This window comes from Ceratotherium simum, chromosome 20 (genome assembly GCF_057802395.1).
Source record: "Ceratotherium simum simum isolate JZ-2026a chromosome 20, ASM5780239v1, whole genome shotgun sequence".
Classification (NCBI taxonomy): domain Eukaryota; kingdom Metazoa; phylum Chordata; class Mammalia; order Perissodactyla; family Rhinocerotidae; genus Ceratotherium; species Ceratotherium simum.
The window spans coordinates 38,245,301-38,270,956 of NC_141919.1; the positions used below are offsets into that span (position 1 = coordinate 38,245,301).

Here is a 25,656-nt window from a genome sequence, read left to right on the forward strand (position 1 = left end):
TGGACATCATGAACTGAGACTATCAAACCACACTTGAGCTCTGTGACTGGGCTTGCAATTTCCTCCTTATGAATTAAAACCCAAAATTCCAGTAGAGTAATCTGATTCTGAACTGGGGGCTGTGTGAAGCATGTGGAGATAATCACAAAATATTAGAAGAGACAAGGACAGAGGGAGAAAAAGAAAAGCAAAAATCTTTCCATTAAAAATAAGCCTGCAAATAAAAATTCCAAGACACATTAAAGATATATAATACCAAGAAAGCCAACAAAATTAACATTCACTCCAGATAAAACTGTATGAAATAGCTTGACAAAGACTTTAAAATTGACACAGTCGTTCCTCGTTATTTGTGGGTTCCAATCTTGGTGAATTCACCAGTTTTCTAAAATTTATCCTCAGTCGTGCACGGACATCTGCATAGTGGTGAAAAATTTGAGTTGCCCAAAGGGCACATTCCCAGCTGAGGTGGAACAAGGCCACATTCTGCCTTCTTGTTTCAGCTCTCATACTATAGACAAGTGTCCTTTTCACAGTCTATCTAGTGCCAAGTTTTTCACATTTTTGTGCTTTTTGGCGATTTCATTGTTTAAAATGACTCCTAAGCATAGTGCTGTAGTGCTGTCTAGTGTTTCTAAACACAAGAAAGCTGTGATGTACCTTTCAGAGAGGAAATACATGTGTTAGATAAGCTTTGTTCAGGTATGAGTTATATTGCTATTGGCTGTGAGTTCAAAGTTAATTAATTAACAGTATATATTAAATAAGCTATCTTTCAATAGAAATACACATAAAACAAGGTTACATATTGGTCAGTTGACTAAGTGTTGTGACCAGAAACTCACAGGAACTATATTTCCCCTCAGAGCAGTGGTTCAGAATTTGCTAATTCAGTGTTTTATCAACTTTATAGAACATAACTACCACGAATAATGAGAATTGACTGTGTATTTAACAGAAACACATTGAGAAATAACAACTATTGAAAATAAACAATAAACGAGGGAGGAAAGCCAGGTAGAAATGAAGTAACATAGAGATGTATAAAAAAAAGAAATCATTAGAAATTTTGCAATAAAAGAATATAGTAATTGAAATAAAAATCTCAATAGATAAGATCAATTCCAGACTGGATGCAAAGAGAAAATTAGTGAATTTGAAGATAGCAGTTAGAAATTTACCCAAAATACAGCTCGAAATTCCAGAGATACCTGATATATAAGAGCCCTTAGGAGATATAGACAGGGAATAAAAGGTTCCAGCATACATGTAATAGGAGTTTCCAAAGAGGAGAATGAGGAGAATGACATTTAGAATATTCCAGAAAGGAAAAAAGACAAGAGTCCTCAGCCCAGAATTACAATGAAAGTGCTAAACAGGAAAAATAAAAATACACACCCAGACATATCATACTCCAACATCTGAAGAATAGTCCAACATTAAAAGGGAAAATATTAAAAGTTATCTGAGAAGCTTCAGATTACAAAGAAATGAAAATTAGATGAATGGCAGGAACTTCTCAGTCACAAGAGTCCAGAAGATAGTGAGTTAATATCTTCAAAGTGCTAAATGGAAAATAACCATCAGTGTAGAATCTGGTACCCTCAACTATCAATTAACAGTATAAGGGGCCGTCCCCGTGGCTTAGCGGTTAAGTGCGCGCGCTCTGCTGCTGGCGGCCCCGGTTCGGATCCCGCGCGTGCACTGACGCACCGCTTCTCCGGCCATGCTGAGGCCGCGTCCCACATACAGCAACTAGAAGGATGTGCAGCTATGACATACAACTATCTGCTGGGGCTTTGGGGAAATAAATAAATAAATAAATAAAATCTTTAAAAAACAAAACAGTATAGGCAAAATCAAAACATGTTCTTATATACAAAGACAGAAGAATTTACTACCCATAGACTTTCACTAAAGTAATTAATACAGAGGGTATTTCAGAAGGAAAAAGGTGGACCCTAGGAAAGGTGGGCATATAGGAAAACAATGATGAGCCCAAAGGGGTATGAGAGTGTGTCTGTGTGCATGTAGGTTACATCACTGCCCTCCATTAATATTCCTTCTTCTCTTTTCCTGAAGAGCATGAAGTTAGGCATGACCGTATGAGTAGCTTTGGCCACTGAAATGTGAGTTGAAGTGAGGTATATTACTTTCAAGGGGAAGCAATTAAGAGTCAGATTGATGGTGTCCGTGCTTTCTCTTCTCTCGTAGTAGTGACCAAGGAGACTGTGTTCCAAAACCTTGCTTCTCAAAGGGTAGTTTGGGGACCAGCAGCGTCAGCATTAGCCGAGCTCATATGAGAACTGGAGAATCAGGTTCCATCTCAGGCCTGCAGAATCAGAATCTTCATTTTAACAAGAGCCCCAGATGACTCGTCTGTACATTAAAGTTTGAGAAGCACTGTTCTAACAGATAGTAAATCCTTTCTCAGCCTGGGTCACTCTGTTACCCCACAGACAATAGCTGCTCTGGAGAGTCAAAGATTGCATGAGTAAGAAATAAATCTTTGCACTGTTAAGCCAAAAGGATTTTGGAGATTGTTTGCATTTTCAGAATCACCTAACCCATCCTGACAGCTATAGTCAGTGTGGTAGGCAGAATGGTCCCCCAAAGATATCCATGCCCTAATCCTTGGATCTTGTGAATATATGTTGTGTTACACAGCAAAAAGGAATTTTCCGAAGTCATCAAGGTTACAGACCTTAAGAAAGGAAGAGTAGCCTCGATTATCCAGGTAGGCCTAATCTAACCACGTGAACACTTAAAAGCAGAGAACTTTCTGCAGCTGGAGGCAGAAAAGATGTGGCAAAAGAAGTCAGAGAGACTACAAGCTCAGGAAGGCTTTCATGTGCTATTACTGGCTCTGAGATAGAGAGGGCCACGGGGAAGGACCAGAGAGAGGCCTCTAGGAGCATGGTGGCCTCCAGCTGACAGCCAGCAAGGAAAGACGGACATCTGTCCTACAGCCCCAAGGAACTGAATTTGACCAACAACCCAAATGAACTTGGAAGTGGATTCATCTCCAGGCTCCAGAAAGGAACGTAGCCCTTCCCACACCTTGATTTTGGCCTTGTGAAAGAAACACTAAGGACCAAGTTGAGCCACACTGTACCTGGACTTCTTATTTATAGAATTGTGAGATAATCAATTTGTGTTTTAAGAACCTAAGTTCATAGTAATTTGTTAAGCCAGCAATGGAAAACAAACAGTCAGTAAACCAACTGTTGACCATTAAGTTTGTTTTAATTTAATGTCTGTGTATTAACAGCATTTCAGTGTTTAGTATGTATTAGGATCCTTGTTGTATTTGAGAAGAGGATGGAAACTCAAAATAAAGTTAGATTTTTAGAAAATTTAAATTGAGATGTACATCAAAAAGTTTAAAGTATCCGTTAAAAGAATAGAAATACAATCTACAGTTTCCAAACTAGCAGAGGATAAACTAGAAAATAAAGAGAATCTTACCAATTTAATAGAAGTTGGAAAAAAAAGAATCAAAGAAAAAGGAAAGTAAACAAAAAATACAAAACAAGATAGTGCTTGTTCAAACTTTACAAGGTAGTGCCAAGTTTCCTACAGTGATTGTTTCGATTCACACCTCCACCAGAATTCTACGTGTTCTCTTTGTTCCATATGCTTGCCAGTGTTCAATATTATATGACTTTTTATTATTTTATTTTTTTTTATTGCAGTAACATTGGTTTATAACATTGTAAAAATTTCAGGTGTACATCATTGTACTTCTATTTCTGCATAGATTACATCATGTTCACCACCAAAATACTAATTACAACCCATCACCACACACATGTACCCAATTATCCCTTTCACCCTCCTCCCTCCCCCCTTCCCCTCTGGTAACCACCAATCCAATCTCTGTCCCTATGTGTTTGTTTATTGTTGTTATTATCTACTACTTAATGAAGGAAATCATACGGTATTTGGCCTTCTCCCTCTGACTTATTTCACTTTGCATTATACCCTCAATGTCCATCCATGTTGTCACAAATGGCTGGATTTCGTCGTTTCTTATGGCTGAGTAGTATTCCATTGTGTATATATACCACAGCTTCTTTATCCATTCGTCCCTTGATGGGCACTTAGGTTGCTTCCAAGTCTTGGCTATTGTGAATAAGGCTGCAATGAACACAGGGGTGCATGTACCTTTGCAAATTGGTGTTTTCAAGTTCTTTGGATAAATACCCAACAGTGGAATAGCTGGATCATATGGTAGTTCTATCCTTGATTTTTTGAGGAATCTCCATACTGTTTTCCATAGTGGCTGCACCAGTTTGCACTCCCACCAGCAGTGTATGAGAGTTCCCTTCTCTCCACATCCTCTCCAACACATGTTGTTTCCTGTCTTGTTAATTATAGCCATTCTGACGGGCGTCAGGTGATATCTCATTGTAGTTTTGATTTGCATTTCCCTGATAGTTAGTGATTTTGAACATCTTTTCATGTGTCTGTTGGCCATCTGTATATCTTCTTTGGAGAAATGTCTGTTCAGGTCTTTTGCCCATTTTTTAATTGGGTTGGTAGTTTTGTTGTTGAGATGCATGAGTTCTTTATATATTTTGGAGATTAAGCCCTTATCAGATGTATGGTTTGCAAATATCTTCTCCCAATTGTTAGGTTGTCTTTTCGTTTTGTTGATGGTTTCCTTTGCTGTGCAGAAGCTTTTTAGTTTGATGTAGTCCCATTTGTTTATTTTTCTATTGTTTCTCTTGCCCGGTCAGATGTGGTGTTTGAAAAGATGTTGCTAAGACCGATGTCGAAGAGCGTACTGCCTATGTTTTCTTCTAGAACTTTCACAGTTTCAGGTCTTACATTCAAGTCTTTAATCCATTTGGAGTTAATTTTTGTGTATGGTGTAAGGTAAGGATCTACTTTCATTTTTTGCATATGGCTATCCAGTTTTCCCAACACCATTTGTTGAAGAGACTTTCTTTTCCCCATTGTATGTTCTTGGCTCCTTTGTCAAAGATTAGCTGTCCATAGATGTGTGGGTTTATTTCTGGGCTTTCGATTCTATTCCATTGATCTGTGTGTCTGTTTTTGTGCCAGTACCATGCTGTTTTGGTTACTATAGCTTTGTAGTATATTTTGATATCAGGGAGTGTGATACCTCCAGCTTTGTTCTTTTTCTCAGGATTCCTTTAGCTATTCGGGGTCTTTTGTTGTTCCATATAAATTTTAGGATTCTTTGTTCTATTTCTGTGAAAAATGTTGTTGGAACTTTGATAGGGATTGCATTGAATCTATAGATGGCTTTAGGAAGTATGGACATCTTAACTATGTTAATTCTTCCAATCCAAGAGCACGGAATATCTTTCCATTTCTTTGTGTCTTCTTCAATTTCTTTCAGAAATGTTTTATAGTTTTCGGTGTACAGATCTTTCACCTCTTTGGTTAAATTTATTCCTAGGTATTTTATTCTTTTTGTTGCAATTGTAAATGGGATGGTATTCTTAATTTCTCTTTCTGCTACTTCGTTGTCAGTGTACAGAAATGCAACTGATTTTTGTATGTTGATTTTGTATCCTGCAACTTTACCATATTCGTTTATTACTTCTAAAAGTTTTCTGGTGGATTCTTTAGGGTTTTCTATATATAAAATCATGTCATCTGCAAATAGTGACAGTTTCACTTCTTCCTTTCCAATTTGGATCCCTTTTATTTCTTTCTCTTGCCTGATTGCTCTGGCTAGGACTTCCAATACTATGTTAAATAGGAGTGGTGACAGTGGGCATCCTTGTCTGGTTCCTGTTCTTAGAGGGATAGCTTTCAGTTTTTCACCATTGAGGATGATATTAGCTGTGGGTTTCTCATATATGGTCTTTATTATGTTGAGGTACTTTCCTTCTATACCCATTTTATTCAGAGTTTTTATCATAAATGGATGCTGGATCTTGTCAAATGCTTTCTCTGCATCTATTGAGATGATCATGTGATTTTTGTTCTTCATTTTATTAATTTGGTGTATTACGTTGATTGATTTGCGAATGTTAAACCATCCCTGCATCCCTGGAATAAATCCCACTTGATCATGGTGTATAATCTTTTTAACGTATTGTTGTATGCGATTTGCTAGTATTTTGTTGAGGATTTTCGCATCGATGTTCATCAGTGATATTGGCCTGTAATTTTCTTTTTTTGTGTTGTCCTTGTCTGGTTTTGGTATCAGGGTAATGTCAGCTTCGTAGAATGAGTTAGGAGCTTCCCCCTCCTCAATTTTTGGAAGAGTTTGAGAAGGATAGGTATTAAGTCTTCTTTGAATGTTTGGTAGAATTCACCAGGGAAGCCGTCTGGTCCTGGACTTTTATTTTTGGGGAGGTTTTTGATTACTGTTTCGATCTCCTTACTGGTGATTGGTCTATTCAAATTCTCCACTTCTTCTTGATCCAGTTTTGGAAGGTTGTATGATTCTAAGAATTTATCCATTTCTTCCAGATTGTCGAATTGGTTGGCATATAGCTTTTCATAGTATTCTCTTATAATCTTTTGTATTTCTGAGGTGTCTGTTGTAACCTCTCCTCTTTCATTTCTGATTTTACTTATTTGTGCCTTCTCTCTTTTTTTCTTGGTGAGTCTAGCTAAAGGTTTGTCTATTTTGTTGATCTTTTCAAAGAACCAGCTCTTGGTTTTATTAATTTTTTCTATTGTTTTTTTGGTCTCTATTTCATTTATTTCTGCTCTGATTTTTATTATTTCCCTTCTTCTACTGATTTTGGGCTTTGTTTGTTCTTCTTTTTCCAGTTCCTTTAGGTGCATTTTTAGATTGTTTATTTGAGATTTTTCTTGTTTGTTGAGATAGGCCTGTATCGCTATAAACTTCCCTCTTAGAACCGCTTTTGCTGTATCCCATAAATTCTGGCATGTCGTATTTTCATTTTCATTTGTCTCCAGGTATTTTTGATTTCTTCTTTGATTTCTTCGTTAACCCAGTCGTTGTTCAGTAGCATTTTGTTTAATCTCCATGTATTTGTGGCTTTTCTGATTTTCTTCCTATAGTTGATTTCTAGTTTCATACCGTTGTGGTCAGAAAAAGATGCTTGGTATTATTTCAATCTTCTTAAATTTATGGAGACTTGTTTTGTGGCCTAATATGTGATCAATCTTGGAGAATGTTCCATGTGCATTTGAAAAGAACGTGTATTCTTCGGTTTTTGGATGGAATGCTCTGTATATATCTACTAGGTCCATCTGTTCTAAGGTGTCGTTTAAGGCCAATGTTTCCTTATTGATCTTCTGTTTGGATGATCTATCTGTTGGTGTAAGTGGAGTGTTAAAGTCCCCTACTATTATTGTGTTACTGTCTATTTCTGTTTTTATGTCTGTTAATAATTGCTTTATATATTTAGGTGCACCTACATTGGAGTGCGTAGATATTTACAAGTGTTATTTCCTCTTGTTGGATTGTTCCCTTGATCATTATGTAATGCCCTTCTTTGTCTCTTTTTACAGTTTTTGTTTTAAAGTCTATTTTGTCTGATATGAGTACTGCTACCCCAGCTTTCTTTTCATTGCCATTTCGTGGAGTATCTTTTTCCATCCCTTCACTTTCAGTTTGTGAGTGTCTTTAGGTCTGAAGTGTGTCTCTTGTATGCAGCATATATATGGGTCTTGTTTTTATCCAGTCAGCCACCCTATGCCTTTTAATTGGGGCATTTAGTCCATTGACGTTTAAAGTAGCTATTGATAAGTACGTACTTACTGCCATTTTTTAACTTTTTTATTTTTTTTTCCTCAGTGTTTAAGTAGTCCTTCTCTGTTCCTTACTTCTTCTATACAGAATTGATGGTCACTTTAGTTTGACCTCTGTCTGAAAGCTGTACTTTTTAACTACCCTCCTCCCTCCTTTTATGTTTTTGATATCATATCTAACCTCTTTTTTGTGCATTTGTATCCATTACGTTCTAATCGTGGAAATAGATAATTTTTCCTATTTGTGGTCTTCTCTTTTCCCCTTAAATCAGTCCCTTTAACATTTCTTGTAACACTGGTTTCTTGGTGACAAACTCCTTTACTTTTTGCTTATCTGGGAAAATTTTGATCTCTCCTTCCATTTTGAACGATAACCTTGCCGGGTAGAGTATTCTGGGCTGTAAGTTTTTTCCTTTTAGCACTTTAAATATATCGTGCCATTCTCTTCTAGCCTGTAAGGTTTCTGCTGAGAAGTCAGCTGATAGCCTTATGGGGTTTCCTTTGTATGTAACTTGACATTCTCTTGCGGCTTTTAGGATTCTCTCTTTATCTTTAATTCTGGACATTTTGATTATGATGTGTCTTGGTGTGGGCCTCTTTGGGTTTATCTTGTTTGGGGCTCTCTGTGACTCCTGTACCTGGATGTCTGTTTCCTTCCTTAGGTTAGGGAAGTTTTCATCTATTATTTCTTGAAATAGATTCTCTGCCCCCTTGTCTCGCTCTTCTCCTTCCGGGACACCTATAACACGGATGTTAGTGCGCTTGATGTTGTCCCAGAGGTCCCTTAGACTGTCCTCACTCTTTTTAATTCTTTTCTCTTTTACCTGTTCACCTTGGGTAATTTCTTCTAGTCTTTCTTCCAGCTCACTGATCCGTTCTTCTGTATCCTCTACTCTGCTTTTGAGTCCCTCTAATGAGTTCTTCATTTCCAGTATTGTATTCTTCATTTCTGATTGGTTCTTTTTATATCTTCCATTTCTTTGTTGACATTCTCACTGAGTTCATCTATTCTTCTCCCCAGATCAGTGAGCATCCTTAACACTCTTAGTTTGAACTCTCTGTCAGGTAGGTTGCTCATTTCTGTTTCACTTAGTTCCTTTTCTGGGGTTTTGTCCTGTTCCCTTACTTGGAATGTATTCTTTTGCCTCCTCATTTTGCCTCTTTCCCTGTGCTTGTGTCTACGTATTAGGTAGGTCAGCTACGTCTCCTGCTCTTGGATAGGTGACCTTATGTAAGTGATGGCTTAGGAGGCTTCCAGTGTGCTTCCCTCAGTTCTCAATGTTCCAGGGGTGGCCCCTATGTGGGCTACGTGTGTCCTTCTTTTGTGGCCTGTTAGCTCTCCCTATAGGCGCCCAGGGAGGCTGAGTTATGCTCCTGGCCAGCTGTTGTAATGCTCAGCTGCTTGTAGTTGTTGTGGGCCCTTCAGTCTCTTTATCAGGTGTGGGGAGCCCCAGCACAGTTGGCTGTAAGTTCTAATACCACATTTGTGTTGCAGTATTTCTTTTAAGTGAGTAGGCCCCCAGTGTGGCAGGTTGTTAGGCTCAGGGCCTTAGAATTGCTGTAAACCTCTAGCCTATTAGGTCTCTTGTCAGCTCTCTGAGGATTGCAGCTGGGTGGGGCTGGCCTCAGGCACAGGAGCACCCAATTGTTTCAGGCTTTGGAAGGTGGGGCAAACCTCCTATGTGGGTCTTTGAGAAGCACAAGTCTTCTGCAGCTGACAAGCCCTGCCGCCCACAGGTCCACACACACAGTCAACACAGTCCTGCCCCTTGTGAGCGCCCCGACCTCCCCAAGCGGACCCAGTCTCTCCACGGCGGGAGCCCCACACACTCCGCCACCTCCCCACACTCTCCACCCGCTCCTTGTGCACACCCTGCCCCGCTCAAGTCAGCTCAGTTGCCAGGCTGCAGAAAATCCAGTCACCAATCTATGCAGGCCCACACGTTGCCTGAGGGCTTGTTGTTAGGTGGGGCCAGTCTCTAGGGTGGGCTGCCTGCCTTGGCTGAGCTGGATTAAATCGGTGCTCTAGCGGGTGGAGCAGACCCTGGGCTAGCAGGTCTCAGGGAAAACTCCAATGGCGTCTGTGTCAGCACGCTCACACCAGGCCACAACAATGGCCGCCGCCTATGTCCCAGTCCCTGGAGAGGTCTCACCCCTCACCGAGATGCACTCAGGGCCTATTAGGTGAGTCTCTTGTCACCAAAGCAGTGTGCACCTTTCTTTCTGGTGATTTTAGGATGCTTTCTGGAACGGGTGAGTTTGTGCGCGGGCCCTTTAAGAGCCAGTTTTAGTTTCTTTGTGAACCGGGTTTTCTGGGGGTGCTCCCCAATGCTTTAGTAGCAGGCAAAGTCAGATATTATGCTGCTGGTGTCGATTGTGCTGGGTCCACAAAATGCCCACAGCGGGGGCGCTCCCCGGCTCAGGGCCCCGCGCCTCCAGGGAGGCTGCGTACCTGTGAGCTGCTCCCTGCGGCCGTGAAGCTGGCGGCTTGTGAAGGCGGCGTTTTCCTCTCCGGAAGGGAGTCTCTGCCTCTTCCACCCCAGTTAGGATTGTCCGTTGTTGCAGGACTTCCTCTCATCCAGTTTTCAGTTCTGTCTCAGGGGTAATTTTTCCACGAGTAGTTGTAAATTGGCTGTGTCCACGGGAGGAGGTGAGTTCAGAGTCTGCCTACGCCACCATCTTGACTCCGCCAGCTATATGACTTTTTAATTTTTGTCTAATCTTGTGGGTGCACTCCTGGAATATACCCAACTTGATCATATACATTATATTTTTTGCATACATCTGGTTTTGGTTTACTAATATCTTGTTTAGAACTTTTGCATCTATGTTTAGGAGTAATTTTCTTTCTTAGACAATCTTTATCTGGTTTTGAGAGAATGAATTGGGAAGTGTCCTCTCTTTTTCTAGTCTTTGGAAGAGTTTATTTTAGATTGCAATTGTCTGTTTCTTTCATGTTTCATAAACTTTGCTTGTAAAATCATAAGAGAGATTTTTTCTTTGTGGGAAGATTTTTAATTACTGGTTGAATTTTTTTAAAGCCTATATGAGGTATAGCGTAGTGGTCAAGAGAATGAACTTTGGAGCCAAACCATCTAGGTTCAGTCTCTACTTTGACTTATTAGCTGTGTGAAAGGCATTTAACTTCACCATGCCTCAGTTTTCTCATCTGTGAAATGGGACGCATAGGTTGTTGTGAGGATTAAATGAGTTGATATATGTAAACAATGTAGGACAGTGCCTGGTACATAGTCAATTCTGTGTACACATTTACTTTTATTGTTGTTGTCATTTCCATTTCTTGAATAGTTTTTTCTGTGGAATAGTTTTTTTCTAAGACTAAGTTTTCAAATTTATTGGCTTAAAGCTGGTCATATTTTTCTGTTACTCTCTTTTTAACTCTGGCTCTGTCTGCAATTGTCACCCCTTTGGTATTGCTAATAGTGTTTCTTTGGGATTTCTTTTTTCTTAATATTATCATTTAATAAAGTTTGTCAAAAATGTATCCATTTTATTAGTCTTTTCAGGTAACCAGCCTTTGGCTTTGTTGAGTCTATGGTTTCTGTATTTTCTGTTTCATCAATCTTTGTATTATTTTCTTTCATCTACTTTCTTTGGATTTATTTTATTGTACATTTTCTAATTCCTTGTTTGATGTTTAGTGCATTAAGTGTCAGCCTTTCTTGTTTTCACATGTAAATGTTCAACAACATACTACTTTGGTTGCTTCCCATAATATGGTAAGGAGAATTTTCATTATCTTGCAGTTCTAGGTATCTTAAAATTTCCATCATGATTTTTTCAAGACAAATTATTTATAAGTCTGTTTATTAACTTCTCAATATATGGCAGTTTTAAAATTATCTTTCTTTGTTAATCTCTAACAATTGCATTGTGATTTTTAAAAAATGATCTTTGCATTTTATTTCTCTGAAGCTTGTTGAGACTTGCTTTATGACCTAATATCCGTGTGTTCTTGGAGAGAACATGTATTCCCTGATCTGGGGGTGTAAGCTTCTGTATATGAGTATATCAAGCATTTTAAATGTGTTTTTCAACTCTCTTACTTCTTCAATGATTTTTTTAACCTACTTGAGAGAAGGGTTTTAAAAACATTGTTCTTTATTGGTTAACTTGCCAATTTCACCTTGTGGTCTTATTTCAAACCTGTCTTATTAGATAGATACACATGTTAAAATAGTTTTATCTTCCTGGGGAGTTTACCCTTATTCATAATGTAGTGACCATCTTTATCAAGAGTAATGCTTTTTGCCTTAAATATGTTTTATCTAATATTAATATAGCCAGTCCACATTTCATTTGGTTAGATTTGCCTCATATATCTTTTTCTGTTCTTTTACTTTCTACCTTTCTCTATCTTTAAGGTTATGAGTATCTAAGGTAAGTATATTTTTAAATTGTAATCTGATAATCTTTGCTTTCTTCATTCTATTTGCATTCACTATGATTACTGACAACATTGGATTTATTTCTACCGACTTATTTTGTGATCTCTACTTGTCCTGTTTTCCTAGTGTTTCTTTTTTCCTTTCTTGCCTTCCTTGACTTTTTTTTTATTGTTACACTTTTCCTTCTACTGGTTTTAAAGTTATACATCTATTTCCAGTCTTTTAGTGGTTACTCTGAATTTTAATATGCATACTTAATGGCTAAAGTTAAGTAGTATCTATGCCTGCCTGTCAAACAATTCAAGTCTTTTAGGACATTTTAACTCTAATTACCCTCCTTCAAGCTTTTGTTATCAAATGTTTTAGCTCTATTTTTATTAACTCCACAGATTAGATATTTTATATAGTTAACACTTTATAGTCAGCTAATCTTTACTAACCACACAGATTAGATACTTTCTTTATATAGACAATGTTTATTTAGATATACTTGAAAATATTCCTTTTTCTTTGATCCTTATTCTTTCTTAAATCATAAATGTTCAAGGTTCTTTTTTTTTTTCCTGTCTGAAATATGTCCTTTAGAAGTTCTTTTAGTGAGGGTTCAATGGAAACAAGTTTTCTTGTTTTGTTGTTGTTTGTGTAAAATATCTGTATTTAGTTCTTGTAAAAGTTAGTTTTACTGTGAAAATCATTTTGGGTTGACAGTTGTCTTCTCTCGACACTTTGAAGATAATTGTCCAATGACTTCTAATTTCCATCATTGCTGTTGAGAAGTCAGCTGTCATTCTAATTGTTCTCCCTTTGTCTTTTCTCTCTTCTTTTATGATTTTGTCTTTATCACTGGCATTCTGCAGTGAGCTATGATCTGTGTAGCAACAGAGCACTTATTTATCCTGTTTGATTTTCATTTGACTTTTTGACTCTAGGGATTTGTATTTTTAGTTATTTCTGGAAAACTCTCAGAAAATGATTTTCTCTATATAATCCACATTTCTTATTCTGCTGTTCATATTTTCTGTATCTCTGTCTCTCTGTGCTGTATTTTATATAATTTCTTCAACTCTTTCTTCCGTTTAACAGGGTGTCTTCTTTGCTGTGTCTAATATGCTTTTTATTCCACTTATTGAGTTTCTGAAGACATTTATGTTTTTCATTTACCTAAGTTCTATTTTGCTCTTTAAAAAATATACCTGATTACACTTGTTCTTTGGTTATGCTGTCAACATCCTCTCTTAAAATTTCCTTAAGGGCATTCAATTTTCTTATTTTGTATTATGTGTCTGATATTTTACTGTATGATTTTTTTGTTGGTCTCATTTTCTTGTTTCTGCTCTTTTCCATGCTACCTTGTTCCCTCATATGTTTTATGATATTTCTATGTGCTTTTATGATTGTTGGAATTTAAGAGAGAATTCTTCGTAGCCTGGGTTAACTTGTGTACTTTCTGGGAGAATTTACATTTGCTTTTGAGGGAAGTGATGTTGGGATGGGGTGGTGATCAGTACTCATCAAGACCACTTTAAATGAAATTCTCCACTGTCCACTTTGTGTGAATTATGTCCCAAACTCTCCTGAGTCCTATTGTTAGGAATTCTGAAGGAGACTTCGTCCCCATCCTTCACCCATAGCCAAGCTGAGACAGGCAAGTTTTTTTTATTATTTTTCTCTGTGAAGCTGAGTGGATTTTGTTTTGCTGGTATCATCTCATTTTATTTTTTAAATAAGCTTTATTTTTTACAACAGTTGTAGATACAGCAAAATTGAGCAGAAAGTACAGAAATTTCCCATGTGCCTCCTGCCCGCCACATGCACAGCTTCCCCAGCTATCAACATTCCCCACCAGAGTGGTACATTTATTGCAATCAATGAACCTACACTGATACATAATCACTTAAATCCATAGTTTACATTATGGTTCATTCTTGGTGTTGTACATTCTATGGGTTTGGACAAACATATAATGCCATATACCCACCACTGTAATATCATACAGAGAAGTTTCACTGCCATAAAAATCCCTGTGCTCAACCTATTCATCCCTCTCTTCTCCATAACCCAGAAACCACTAATCTTTTTACTGTATTCATAGTTTGGCTTTTTCCAGAAACTGAGTGATATTTTTCTTTTCCTTGTTTACTCTTTCTCTGAGGGTATTGTTTTAGGGTCTTGGTATTATGAGGGGATCTTGATCCTCTTCCACAACTTGCGGTTCATTGACATTAGCCCTTGTTCCCTGCTCTTATAGGCTATTAAAATGGAAAGTTCTAAACCATCATTAACCAGCAGATCCCTTTAGGATATCCATCAATTTCCTCTCTGGATTCATGCTTTCTCATTGTTTTTGTCTCTGAGGAAACTTCCTTGCCAGCTTTACTGTGCATTTAACAATTAAAAAAAATTTTTTTTTACTTAAATGTGGTAGTATTTTTACGTGTTCGACAGTAGAAAGCTTCCTCAGAGTATCTAGTCCTGTGCGTTGTTGCATATGGAAGTTTCTTAATTCAAGCCTTGACAGATATTTCTTTAGCACGAATTTTGTGCCAGGCTTATACCAGACCCTTAGTAAACCAAATATCCAATACAGTGTGGTAAGTCCAAAGATGAAGGTATGTGCAGGGTGCTAGGGCATCTCAGAGGAGGTTGCCTCATGTAGGCTGAGGATAGGGACTTGTCAGATAAGGTGACCAGGAAATGATACTTAAGCTTTAAGGAGGCAGCCAGGTGAATAAAGGGAGGCCATATTGGATAATGTCAGCCAAAGGAACAAAGCGTTGAGGAAATGGCAAAAACTCTGATGTAAAGTGTGGGGTAGATGGGGAGAACTGGGAAGAACTGGGACTATAACAGGCAACGATGGTCAGCTCCCCACAGGAAGCTGCTGTGCTATTTGTTGCACTGCCACTCCCTCTAGAACAGAGAAAACACACTGAGATGTTTCTAAGTAAGACTGATGACACACAGGGTGAGAAACAGTTTCTGCAGCCCTTTTCCTTCACTACCTTGTCCAGATTCAGCCTTTAAGGGAGACAAAATAGGAAGGGAGGTCGCCTCTGTCCAAAAATTATCCGCAAATTTTGAATTGTCTGCCACTCATCCCCTAATCCTATCATTCGAATAACAGCTTGATTTATGGCTTCAATACCTATCTTCCCCCTTTAAATTCTAAGCATCATGAAGGCAGGGAGTATTTATGACTTTTCACCGTAGCCTAGTGTTTGGCAAATTTCTCTATGTTTTTTGAACATATGTAATTAACAGTTACTGGCAATGATTAAAAGAAAGCATTATTATTCATCCAAACCTTACTCTAGATAAGTTGAATCGGTTTGCTTTCCTCTTTACTCCTACCTAGTGAAGCCCACTGGAGGAAATGGAAGTTTTATAGGAAGAGGAAACGAAAATCAACATTGGAGCAAAGTGCTTTTCAGGATGAGGCTGGTGCTCAGAGGCTGTGCTTTAAGATTCAGAGGACAACCTGAAAACACTGGGCTTTATGGGTCAGAAAATATATTTCTCTAATTCTTTTTTGGTTTCTTAAACTATGTCCCTGGTCCAAGATCAACAATCTAAGATGTATGAGCACATATGAATAGAGTGTTGTCATCCATTAAACTTATAACCCAGTAAATTTGGCACGTGATATTGTTTGATTAGATTCATATGTTAAGACATTCATATATGTCACTTTAATTAAAATTACATTTAAACAACTAAATAAAGTAGTTCTAGAGTCTGCAAGAACGGGGAAGGCAAAACTAGATGAAACAAGCACAGCCTCAGGGTCCTCTGAAGCCCCCTAGAGCTGTGTAACCCATGAACAACTCTGCCCTCTCTGGTCTTGGTAATATTAGTAACGCCTTACATTTATTGAGTACTTACTATGTGCCAATACTGATTTAAACATTTGACTTGTATTAACTCATTTATGTCCCATTTGTCCACAGAGCCACCATATGGCAGTGCCAGCCACCTTCAGGTCAGGGTAAATATTGAGACCCTAGGGAGGGGCAGACCTTTTTCTTTTGTGTGGGAGCTGACTCCTTTCACTGTGTTCTGAAAATAGTGCCCAGCAGTCCAATCTATGGCTGCAAATGGGAAGCTGGTGAGAGAAGCATTAAAGGAGCAGTGATGGAGTCATCCTCTCACGTAGGGAAAAGATGAAGTTTGGGATGTGGAAAGAGAAGGCAGAGCTATGATTAGGGACAGCATGTAGGTCCTAGGCCCCTAGGAAAGGAGAAAGGGAGAAAAGGAAGGAAATTTAGGAAATTTAGAAAGGGAACTGGGAAAAGATAGCAAACAATTTCAAGGTCCACTGGACCAGAGTGCCCAGAGTGAAGGAAGGGTGGACTCCTTTCTTAGGTTTTGTAAGGGAAGCTTTCACTGTACCCTACAATAAACCTGTGGAGGGTCTCCCTCCACCCAAGTCGACTGCCTGACCCCATTTGAGAAGATACTCCCTGCACTGCTTCCTTCTTTTTCTTGCTGCTTTGTTCTGGTTCCACGGCTATCAGGTTTTTCTAAGATAATCCCACTTTCGGCTATTCTCCTGGTATTGCCAGAAGTACCCTTAAATTAATCAAGCATGAGTTCTAACGTTTGGTTTGGAAAGTTTTGCCACCATACTCATGATGATGGTATGGTGGATCTTCTTTTACAGGATCAGTTTATACAGTATTAACCATGAACTTGGGTGTCTAGAATGGAAATTCTGATCTAGAAGTTGTAACGAGGCTAGCCAAGGGAGAGACGGGGTCATTAAACTCTCTCAATTGTTTTATCCATTGTCACCCTACCTCTTTCCCCTCATTCCAAAGTCTATAAGGAAAGACCCAGCTAATCTTCACTGTGAGAACACTTAATTTTCTCTTTGGAAAATGTGACACAAATGAGCATCCTGTCTTTTACCAGGATGACTTGCGTTAGTCTACCATCCAGAGAGGAATCCAGTTGAGAGGAGACTCTATCCCATTCCATTGATTGGAAAATAGATGTATTTCTCTCTCACCCATAGACCTGGTGCCTTCTGCCAGTTGACAAGCACCTCCAGTACCAGAATTATACTTCAATGAAGTGACTGGCTAGTGATTCAAATGAGAAGCCTGACCTCAGCTTTGCAGGAACTGACCCAGGGAACCTTAAATTGTGTGCTACAAAAATCTTACCTAAAGAGTGCCCAGAGATATTTCAAGTCATTCATGGTAGTATATTACTTGCCTCCAAAAAGAAGCATTGATTAGATACAGTGCCAGGAAAACAGATAGCTGTCAGGATTTAGTGACAGCCAAAAAGAAGTTAAGCCTGCAGGCAACATCGGGTAAGGTTGGTTATAGACTGTGAGGGAGAGAAGGTGAAGAAAGAATGCTAGGGTCTTCTCTGAACTGCCTAACATGGTATCTATCTTTGAATTGCCCTAGGCAGTGTCTTTTTCCATTTTTCTTTTAAGTGACTGGCATAAGCACCACATGTTCCAGGAGACAACATCAGTCCGCATGTTTTCTCCTTTGTAATATATCGAGCTTGTTACCCTTTTCCCACTTGTAAAGAGAAACATAATGAAATTGTTATGCAACAGACACAAGCAGTAGTAAGTTGAAGTATTTACATGCTAAAATGTTTCCCTTATACTAGTCCTTCCTCTAGCCTGACTCTCCACCACAAATATTTTGGTAAATGCAGTCTGAAAACAAAAAACTGTATCCTTGTGTGCTTATAAAATGAAATTATATGCCCTGTTCCAAAAAAGATTACAAATTACCACTTCAAATATGCTAATTTGGGGGGGAGAATATTTATTTTAGACTATAATACAAAGTAGTAAAAAGTCAGAAATGCTGATTTAAGAAAAGATATTGCTAAATTGGAGCTAATTCAAACAAAGGGACTAAAAATAATAAAGGGCCTCAGGGAATGAATATTTTCAAAATTGAGAGAATTTAAGAGTCTAACATGACAAACTACAACCAGTCCTACAAATAGCTCTGGGGAGTTGAATTGCAAAAATCTGCATTGTTCAAAGGAGAAAATAAAAGCACTGAACTAAAAGCTACCCAAAGGAAAAAAAGAAATGAACTTTTAAAACTAAATGTTTTAAATGTTTTTACTTAGATCAGTTCTCAGATGCCTGGATACATTAAAAACTAGCCAGGCAAAGCATTTGTTTTCAGATAATAAGCTCTAATGCAATATGTAGGGTGGGGTTAATGATTTATTATATCATATATTTTGAATCTCTTATTTCTGGACCTAAATAAACACATTGGACTGGTTTAGAGCTGTTTAATATACCTAAACCAGTATTCACTTAATAGGCACAGAGTAAGGCACACCCAGAGCTTGAATACTAGAGAGTTCCCTGTTATTTTACAGGGTCACAAATCTGTAATGATGATGTTCTATTGAACAAGACCCTGATCCATAGTAAGGCGTTAAAATGGTTAATGATTAATTTTTGTGGGCACTTATTTCTCTTAAGTATGTTATTTTCCAAAAGTATTGACAGTTTGGAAGGAAAATGAAGAAAATCTGTAAATCTTTTACACCAGGGAAAAAAGGGAACAAAAACAAGGATTTTAAATATATCTTATATACATGAAAATATGGTGTCCCAAGAATGTCTGTTGGCATTTTCAGAAAGGAAGGAGAATGAGCCAAGAATGGCCTTTACCTACTGTGGCACCACCCTCCAAAATCAACCCCAATTTCTGTTCTTTTCACTCATAGTGATGTGTTAGAGATTTAAATATTATGCTCTTGAAATATAATAGAACTGTCTCCGTACAGACTGTCTAGACAGGGCAGGGACTATGTCTGTTTAATTTCATTTTACATGGCAGCTAGCTGTCTTTTACAAATAAATACTTTTGATGATGATGTTGATGTTAGTATAAGCAGGTGGCCAAAAATTTGGGGATAAAGCTTGATACCTTAACATTAGCACTTTATGGTGCATGTTATATAAAATTTACAAATGTCTGGCCATTTATTGAATAATAAATAATTCCAGCGCATTTTATGTTTCTTAATATTGCCCTGTTAAATTTGTTTACATGGACAAGGAAATATCAGTCTGCCTGTTCAGAAAGCAGGCAAGAATCCCTACTCAATTTTCCTAGCGTCTGAAATGTACAAGTATTCTTGTAAATTTATATTTTAAAAAAAAGAAAGAAGAAAAAATTAGATATTCCATCAATTAGAAAGCTATCAAGATTTAGATATCCTGCAAGGTTTAAGAAAACAGAACTGGAGTTTCCACAGTGAAAAACATGACCTCTGTTTAATTTATTTGGTGTGTTAGTCATTCATTCTTTTGACAAATATTGAGAACTGGTATATTACAGTGAGCCAAACAGTCAAAGGTCCCTGTCCGCCTGGAGTTTATGCTTTAGTGGAAAGAGACAGACAATAAAAACTAAGAATAATAAATAAGAAAGTTATATGGTATACTTGAAGGTGATTAAGTGTGATGGAAAAAAGGAAAAGTTGAGAAGATAAAGAAGAGTCACTAGTGGGAGCGGGTGTTGCAATTTTACATAGAGTAGCCAAGGGTAGGTCTCATTGAAAAGGTGATATTTGAGTGAGTGAAAACTTGATGGAGGTGAGATAATTAGCCACTTGGAATCTGAGCACAGAAAATTCTAGGCATAGAGGGTAGATAATGCATATGTCCTAACATAGGAGTATTCTCAGTAGTTGGGAATCCAGTGTGGCTGCAGCCAAGTGAAGAAAGAAGACAATAGGAGGTGATGGGGCCAGATCTTGGCCTCTATCTGAGATGAGGATTTTGGCTTTTCTGGGTCAGGTGAGGAACCATTGCAGAGTTGTAGCAGAAATGTGGTGCAATCTGCTTTATGCTTTAATAAGATCATTCTGGCTGCTGTGTTGACAGAAGTCTCTAGGAAAGCAAGGGCAGAAGAAAGAAGATCAGTTACGAGTCTACTGCAGTAATGCAGGTGACATGATGGTGGCTTGGACTAGGTTGTGGTCAGATCCTGCATCCTATTGTACATAGAATGAGGCTTTCCTGATGGATGTGGGAGTCAAGGATGACTCTAAGGCGGTGGCTCTCAAAGTGTGGTCACCAAACCACCAACATCATAGTCATCAGGGAACTTGTTAGAAATGCAAATTCTTGGGCTTCACCCCAGATGTACTGAATCAGAAACTCTGGAGGGTGGGCCCCAGGAATCTTGTGTTTTTAACAAGCCCTCCAGGTGATTCAGATGTACACTCAAGTTTGAGAACAACTACTTTAAGATTTCCTTTGAAAAGGATGGAGTTGACATTGACTGAGATGGCGAAGGCTGTCGAGCAAACAGATTTGAGGGGGAGGGGAGGATCAGGGGTTCTGGTTTGGACATGATGAGTTCATGATTTCTTAGACATCCAGAGCATGAGCAAGTAGTTGTGTATATAAATCTGGAGTTCAGGAGAGGAGGTCTGAGTTGGAAATAGAGACTGAAACTTTGATTATATTTCTGAGAACAAAATGTTATATTAGATTGGATTGTATCAGTGGGTATTAACTGTTTAGTGGTTTCATTTTACCTTTGAATAAAAGCAGCAGAAAGCCGAGTAATAGAGACAAAAATATATAAAAGCGGCAGCCCACTGTCTACTTAAGTGTGCTAAGAGACTTAAGAGCTTTAGGGGGTATATTTTCCAGAGCCTCCATCTATTTATTGTGGAAGAAACTTTTATGGTAATCTTTTCCTATTTTACCCTCAGTACATTGAGGATTTGTAATATTTTTGAGGACAAAACTTAGAACTAATAAGATCTTCCAAAGTCATTAAGTAGCTGATCAATTTCTGTATATGATTTTATCATAAAGTAACGATACAGAATTGCAATTGGGATAGAGTAGAGGTCTTAGGAAGCAATTCTAATTGTGTTTTCTTGCTTAGTAACTTTTATGAAAGGTGAGTGATTAGGGAAGGATGAGAGGGAGATATAAGATTTAGAAGAACAGTTGCAAGAGAGGGAAATGCAGTGAGAAGGACAGATTTTTTCAGTATCTACAGTTCATGTGGTTACCTAAATATAATTTCCAATGTTTTCTTCATACTATCAGGTATGAGTATTGACTCGATAAATAAAACCCTAGAATCAGACTATGCCATTTACACCATGCACTCATATAACAAGTTCCGTGAAACAGCAAAAATAGCAGAAAAGGCCAACCACTGAATATTGAAGGACAGAGGTAAAGCAGAGGGATGGCCCTCTGGAAGGAACATGTCTTCCTTGAAAAGAGAGAAAATAAAGAAAAAGTAATTCTTCTCCTGAGCCTGAATCTATATTCTGTATATTTTTTCAAAATTGTTTTAAAGGGCTTTCAGATGCTGCCACCTCAGCTGCTGAGATAGAATCTCTTACATTTCACCCAGTGAGTAAACTCTGGAAGCCTGACTCTCTTTTGTCCCACAGTGTAATCTGATCCACTTTCATCATCAGGGGACATCTGGGATCCATCTTATCTTTCCCACTGGCTAGTTGATTAACCAGAAAGTGTTTTGAATTGGATTCATGTATGGCAGAACTTCACGGACTTTATGAATTATAATGGGAGCAAATAAAAGGTCAGATTTTATTTTGTGCTTTTAAAGAAGACACCTCTGACACCGTTAGGATTAAGTGCTTAAGATATGGAGAGAAAAGCTATTAGATTGTGTTAATAGCTAAATACAGTAATTCATAGGATCCTCTGACTATTTTAAATAAAATATATTTTTGCAGAATGAGGAAGTCCTTGCTCAGTAACCTGACTCAGAATTGTCAATCCACAGACATATTACAGTTAGTTGGAAACAGACAGAAGGCCACGGAAAGCATTAGATTGCTCTCTCTTGCTCCATTTCTACTTGATGGTGTTTCTGGAGACGTATGAGAGGCTGGAAGTTGGGGACCTTTAGTCTAGCGCATCCTTCCCATACCAGGTTTTTTTACCAGGTTCTTGATGGGGGATGTGTTTAGTTCAAATAGCCACTAAACTTTTCAGTAATTTTAATTGTCTTCATCATTACTACTTATGAGCCAAGTTCAGTGCATAAATATATAAATAATAATTCGTTTTCTTCTTTGTTTTGAATATCCCAATTGAAAACTCATGATTCCTACCGCTAAGGTTTTATGAGAGCAGAAATCTCACATTGTATATGTTCAGTACAGCCTACATTCGGTATCCCCTAAAGAAAACCACCTCTCACGGTCAGAACTGATGACTTGTGGTATCACTAAGCATCTCTCCAGAAGCTGCTATTTCAAAGATGATGCCCAGAATAAGATGTTAAATGTTTTTCAAAGTAGTTAGGGAGGGCATCATTTTCTACATCTGACTTTTAGGAGGATCAGGAAGTATAGTGGTTTCATGAACCGAATTATAATTAAAACTAAAAACTTTGTATATGGTGAATCTCTATACAAATAAGAGTTTCTGTTGTGATTGTTATTATTAAACTTGTGGGACAAGAGACTATAATGACTTTGCTTGAGTTTCTACTCCTGCAGCTGGGTGATCCCGGATGCATCAGGGGTTCAGTGAGTGTCTTGAGCTATGCTTGAGATGTTTTGGGTTCAACAAAAGAAGCTTTTGCCAAATCCTTCTTCCCCTAATTTTTAAACATGTGTATTTCAAGGGAAATTTGATTCATATGTTTCTGATTCATTTACACTTAAATCATCAAAATGTTATTTTGTAAGAGCTATTTGATGTCCAAGAAGCTTTCTGAACCTGTTTTATAAGTCCTCTTAAGTCCTTTTTCTTAAAACAGGAAGTTGCATTTTGCCAAGTACAAATAAACTCGAACATTAAAAAGGTTCAAGTTCAGTTTCCAACTCCGAACTCCAGACTTTAAGCGCATTCACGATTTAGCAAAATGTATTTTCCCACCCCTACAAAAATACAGGCAGAAGGAAAGACAGTGGTGTTAACAGTGAAAAAAGATATTCACAAGCTTTATTATTCTAAGGGAGATTTCTCCAGTTGTGAAAGTTCATAAAACCTGTAACAAGGTGTTCTTGCAGCTGTTAGATACAGGTGGATTGTGAACAGAAACATCTATCTGTTTTTTTTGGTTCTCTAAGGTGTGTCTAAATATGTTTACTGTTTTATCACAGAAAAAAAAACGTAAACATCTTAATATTTTTACTTCGCTTTTTTCTAATTTTACCTTTGACTGGCTTTGAGTCTTATTTATTTTAGTAAAGATGAGAAAATTCAACACATTTTGTTGAACAGAAGGGACTCATGAGACAGTCTGTAAGAGTTTTATGTCTGTATTAAGATAATGTAACATCAATTTAAAAATGTAATTGACACTCTTTTCTTGGCATTGGATAAATGCAGAAAATTAGCTCTGGTTCATACTAAGAGGTCTCTTAATTATATATTACCCTTATTCCTTTAATGCAGAGGCAGTTCAGCCTGACCCTGGAATTCCCTTACAGCTGCTTCACTTTTATTCATAGAAAAAGGAAGTAAAGATAATTATGAAGGGGATTTGGGACCATTCTCAACAATTTCCTCAATGTTCTGCTTTATTAAGTCCATTTCAGTATTTCTTCTGTACTACTGAGTAATCAAGTGACTCTTGGGATGACAGGTATTATGCAAGTGAAAATTCTTTTTTTAAACATTATTAATTAAACTATCAGTTCAATTCTGGAAGCTTCCATGCAATGGCCACCAGAGAAACTTGTTGATCATATAAAGCTGGTTTCATTAAACTTGCTAAACAGGGGCAAGCAGCACCTTGACAGTCTCTGTAGAGTTTCAAATGGGGGCAATTAGGGAAGAGGATGTGTGGAGTTTGGGGGCTGTGTTTAGTCATAGGGTTATTGCAGGACAGAAACTAGAAAGTGAGGTCTAGGCAGAGACTGGTAGGATTCATAAACTAGGCAAGTTACAGTCTTGTCTTTGGAACATAAGTCCATGAAGAATTAATGTTAAATCAGTTTGTACTCTTATGTTGGAACACATAGTCTGAAAGGAGCTGGTCTTAAAACGTTTAAGTTCTGATAATTTGTGTGGGCATCATACAATTTACCCGTTTTGTGACTCATAGCATAGTTTTGCAGGTTGTGGTTTTTGTTTCATTTCTCACAACAAATAAGTAAATATCACAGCAAACAAAGTATAATACACACTTATTGACTGATTGATCTTTTTTTGTGTGTGTGTGAGGAAGATCAGCCCTGAGCTTACATCTGTTGCCAATCCTTCTCTTTGTTGCTGAGGAAGCTTCGCCCCGGGCTAACATCCGTGCCCATCTCCCTCTACTTTATATGGGACGCCGCCAGCACGGCTTGACAAGCGGTGCATCGGTGCATGCCCAGGATCCGAACCTGCAAACCCTAGGCCGCCAGAGTGGAGCACACGCACTTAACTGCTGAGCCACCAGGCCGGCCCCTGATTGATTGATCTTAAAAAAAATTTTAAACTATAGTCTATCATTTAAGAAATTAATAAATATAATTTTATTTTTATTTACTTATAAATAAACTATATATATATTTATTTATATAATAAATAGAATTTTAATTATACTTTTTTCAGACAATATTCAAAATCACTTAAGCTTTGTTGGGTACCTATATATCTATATCTATGATATATAAGTTGTTCTTTTCTTTTAGTACTATGTTTTATTCACTCTGAAAACATATATAATACTACTAATAAAATGCTTTTGAGAGTTTATATTGTATTTCGTGCTATTTTAAGTTCATCCTAAATAAATATATAATTGTTTATACCCCTTCTTGCCTAGAAAGAATTTATGCTCCCCCGAATACTAGAGCCTTATATTGCTACTTAATAGTAACACTGAAATTTGAGAAAAGAGTCAGGAATTCCAGTTTATGAAAGAGTAACGCTATTCTCAGAATGCTTATTTAAATGTATATAGATTTTCAGAGAAAGAAACCTGGTATAAGAGAACTCCTAAAAATGATAGGGCTGGCCCAGTGGTGTAGAGCTTAGGTTCGTGCCCTCCGCTTCGGTGGCCCAGGGTTCGTGGATTCAGATCTGGATTTGGATCCCAGGCACAGACCTACACAGCGCTCATCCACCCACGCTGTGGTGGCATCCCACATGCAAAATAGAGGAAGATTGGCACAGATATTAGCTCAGGGACAATCTTCCTCAAGCAAAAAGAGGAAGATTGGCAACAGATGTTAAATCTTATTTGCTTTACTGACATTTATCATTCATTAGATAATAGCTGTTGTTAGTTACAGTTTTACATTTTAAAATGCCATTTATAAAATATATATTTAAAACATTGCTGTTTTCCGCTGGTCTCTGCCAATATGATTTAAAATTCAAATTCAGAGAATCTCCTAATTCTCCAACTCTTTCTCTTCAGTGGCTTTATTAAATAATCATAGTAATAGCTACCATGTACTGTCTTCTTGTGCCAGTGTTTGGCTGACATAATCTCATGAAATTCTCACAATGACCTTGTGAGCTGAGTATTCTTACCTCTGCTCTAAACACGAGGAAAGCTAGGCTCAGAGAGATGCACCGTATTGCAGC

At 37.8% G+C, this 25,656-nt stretch overlaps 1 protein-coding gene across 4 annotated transcripts in view; it reads left to right on the forward strand.

Annotated features, from left to right (window-relative positions):
* ADAMTSL1 (ADAMTS like 1) overlaps positions 1-25,656 on the forward strand; it is an 862,240-nt gene that overhangs the window by 558,963 nt on the left and 277,621 nt on the right. The gene's annotated exons all lie outside the window — the stretch shown is intronic.